The sequence below is a fragment of the Sinocyclocheilus grahami genome, unplaced genomic scaffold, assembly GCF_001515645.1.
Source record: "Sinocyclocheilus grahami isolate Dianchi unplaced genomic scaffold, SAMN03320097.WGS_v1.1 scaffold1794.1, whole genome shotgun sequence".
Classification (NCBI taxonomy): domain Eukaryota; kingdom Metazoa; phylum Chordata; class Actinopteri; order Cypriniformes; family Cyprinidae; genus Sinocyclocheilus; species Sinocyclocheilus grahami.
In genome coordinates this window covers 101,916-105,831 of record NW_015506973.1, presented here as the reverse complement: position 1 = coordinate 105,831, position 3,916 = coordinate 101,916, and the positions used below count along the sequence as shown (strand labels likewise).

The 3,916-nt window shown below is 37.7% G+C and overlaps 1 protein-coding gene across 1 annotated transcript in view; it reads left to right on the top strand.

The window, feature by feature from the left end:
* The first annotated feature begins 267 nt into the window (after positions 1-267).
* triqk (triple QxxK/R motif containing) overlaps positions 268-3,916 on the top strand; it is a 24,983-nt gene continuing 21,334 nt past the window's right edge. The window contains exon 1 of the mRNA XM_016259111.1: positions 268-338. The gene's annotated coding sequence lies outside the window, so the exon portion shown is untranslated. The remainder of the gene's footprint in view (positions 339-3,916) is intronic.

Sequence of the window (3,916 nt, the reverse complement as noted above, 5' to 3'; positions counted from 1 at the left end):
CTCACTTAAGCCTATAAATATTATAAAGCATTTTTAAATAAAACTTACATTTACAATATACTTAGCCTTAGATTTTAAATACATTGTGTACAGATATATTATATGAACAGATATTATATGTAAGATATTTTTATTTTATATATACTGTATGTGTTCAGTCTTCAATGCATTGACATCTTGGTTTTGAAGGTTTGGTTTGTGGGCCCGCCCACCTAATGACGTAATCGGGGTTTCTTTAAAGGGAGTAACTCGTGATTGGCTGAACCACGCATCCATTTTAAATCCACAAAGCTGAACCAGGAACTACAGAGAGATTCAATCTTCCCCTCTTTTAAGTGGTAAGTCTGTGCCCTCAGACATAACGCTCTCGTTTTACACAGCTATGAATTTTGCCTTGCATTTAGATATGTTACTGGCCAAGGAAACCAATAAGAATATTTTTTACTGTTTCCTAAAGAATCCAAACATTCGTGTTTGATTTAGCGCCCGCCCCTAGCACAGTCTGTGATTGGTCAAGCCTTTCTGTGATTGGATAGTTCCGCAGACTGTCTTAACTTCAGGTCAGGCTGCAGGAACTGGATAATACGTTAACAGGATGGAAACTGTAAACAGTGCACTTCCATTATGTGGCATTTAGATGAATCGGCAGTCAACAATATTTTTATTGCTCTGTCATGCATGCCACGTAATCAGATTGCATTAATGAAACTAATGCACATTCCTTATAATTCCAGATTCTGTTCATAATTTTATTTTACATAAAATAAATACAGTTCAGGTCATAATTTAACTCATAGCTGCACTCATGGTAACCTTTTATATTGAACACTTGATTACTAAAATGCATATTGCTGTCTTTATTTAATACATTTTTTAATGCGGTGCTTATTTTAATCTTAAATCTCTTTCAAACGGAAACCTTTGTAGTTTATTTTTTGCAATGATCACTCAAATGTGGTGATGAAACACTTATAATGACGTGACAGAGATACGTAATGGAGGCAGGGGATTTAACAATTTAACAATAATCTTTATTATCCAAAATGAGTCTTACATCAGTGCACTGAACAGTAAAGTTGAAGTTTATTCAACTTTAATTCAATTCAATTCCATTCAACTTTATTCCGTTGAAGTTTATTTCACTTCGGAACATTCATTCACGGATTTGCGCTACTGTCTTCACACACAGACGAAACTTACTAGAGAAGTGTGAAGTGTGACATAATATACCTCTGTAAATAAATACAAAATAAATTCACGTCTCGCACACTTTAATGCGTGCGTTAAACGTGTTTGTTCCCTTGGAACTGGAATCATGGCGGAATTTCATGTGAAGTCCACTTCGCAGGGCACTTACGGTCAAATAAGACAACGCTTGAATACTGCTGCCTGAACAAGAGACCTCCTTACTGAAGTGAAAGTGTTGACTGGTGTCACTATCTCGCGATTTCAAGCATTTTATCTGCGTTTTATGATCTGTAAAAAAAAAATTTCGTATCAGCGGCATATTTGCTGATACTGATATATCGGCGACAGGCTCATATCGGCCAATATCGGCAAAACGATATATCGGTCGGGCTCTAATTGTCACGCTGGGTTGTGTTGAGCAAGCGAGCCATTGGCATTTAGAGAGCACTGAGGGTGGGCATCAGGTGAGCAAGCTAGTGAAACGTTGCACACACAAAAGAGAAGGTCTGCACACATCCAAAAACTTATTTTAAATGCAAAATTTATTTCTGCATGCTCTAAATACTTTCTTCTTTGCAAGACAAACATTTTCTCCACAAAACTCAGTTCAAGCGCGTGCAAAACGCACTTTTTGAAAAATTGTGGCAGAGATGTAATCCCATAGGCAATCTCCCTCTATTTGTGAATCGACCACAGCTCACCCAATGTATATTGTCTGCAATTTGGACACTGTTATCTTTGAAGATTTTTATCCCCCGGTTTCACAGACAAGGCTTAAGCATAGTCCCAGACTAAAATGTAATTCTGAGCTGTTTCAATTGAAAGAAACTTGCACTAACAGATTTTAAAATATGTCAGTGCCTTTGTTTTGTCTCAAGATGCATACCACTGATGTTATTTTTTTCTAAGGCAGGTTTATTAAAAACTACTTAAATGTCCTAATTCAACTATTGCCTAATCCTGATTTAACCTAAGCCCTGTCTTGAAACCAGGCCTATATGTATTAGATTAGGACAGCATATCCTTCATGTCACTATTTAGTGTTTTGTCTCTGTTTAGTGGCCAGGTTAAGCATTTCATGTCTAGTTTGGTGGCGAATTTTGCATTGAAGTTAGGAGTTGATCAGATTGGTACCCTCTCTGTGACCTTGCGATCTCCTGACCGCTGGTTGAATCATCACCGTTTACAAAGCCTAAGGTTCTATTGGTAGAAATAAGACACAAGTTTTTCGAATATGGCCATGTTTGCCACTTAACAGCCCTTGTCAACTTCCTTTAGTGGTCACAGTCATTACAAAGGAAGTGTTTGGTCATTGTAGGTCATGCCCCTGGCTTGACTCAAACCATGTTGTGTAAACACAGTAATGGCCCTCTTCCTCTGGCATCTTTGGAAAAGTAATCCATTCCTCTTTCTCCCACTTTGTTGTTGCGTGTGGAGCCCTTGTAATTACATCAAGATTAAAGACATCAAAAGTAGGATGCTGAGATGACCCTTGAACTCATTTTGCATAGGCAGCCAAAGGGGAGGTTTCAGCTCACACAGTCGTGCCTCAAGAGAGGATGAAAACAGCCTCGTAATTCTCTGTTTTCATGCACCTCTGCACTTCCTCCAGCTCTTCTCTGTTTTTCATGCTAATCAGTATAGGGTCTTAGCACAGAGCCTGTACACCTTTCCTCGGGAGATCTCTGGCTTATGAGCCAAAATGGATCAGGTCGAAGGTCTACGGCTCGATTTCTCTGGGAGAGAATAGGTCAGAGAGGTTTAAACATCATCAGAAACATAGACTTGCCCTTTGGCTCATGCACCCTTTTTTCCAAGTCTTTAACAGAAGGAGCAGTATTGATTGCAAATAGTATTGTGAGGATCACAGAATCTTGATAAAGGGCTCCCTGACCACCTCACAATAAAAACAGCTTATGAGGCTGTAAGTATGGCTAATGCTTTAATGCACTTAACCTATTACTAATTTCAAAATTCCTTGCCTTCCAAACGAACCATTATAACATACATCATGAGATAAGGTGCTTTTTTTTTTTCTCTGGCCTTTTTCACTTCAGTTGCTATGGAAATCAATCTGAGATCTCTATCGGGAAAGTCAGAGTAGTGTAAAATGAGATGGAGAATATGCTTCTTTAATATAAATGGACAATCTTTGCAGTTAAACCCCACTTTTTACTGCATTGAATGAACCGATACATTCAAAATACTACATGTTCTATTGAGCATTTTTTTAATTTCTGAATGATTTTTTTTATATGCAGTGGCATGCGATTTTCATATACATTTATCATGCCACTGTGTGTGTGTGTGTGTATATATATATATGGCATGAGAAATCTATATAAAAATCCCATTCCACTGTATATAAATAAAAAATCATTCAGAAATACTGTGTATGTGTATATATATATATATATATACACTGAACAAAATTATAAACGCAACACTTGTTTTTGCCCCCATTTTTCATGAGCTGAACTCAAAGATCTAAGACTTTTTCTATGTACACAAAAGGCCTATTTCTCTCAAATAGTGTACACAAATCTGTCTAAATCTGTGTTAATGAGCACTTCTCCTTTGCCGAGATAATCCATCCACCTCACAGGTGTGGCATATCAAGATGCTGATTAGACAGCATGATTATTGCACAGGTGTGCCTTAGGCTGCCCACAATAAAAGGCCACTCTAAAATGTGCAGTTTTACTGTATTGGGGGGTCCGAAAACCAG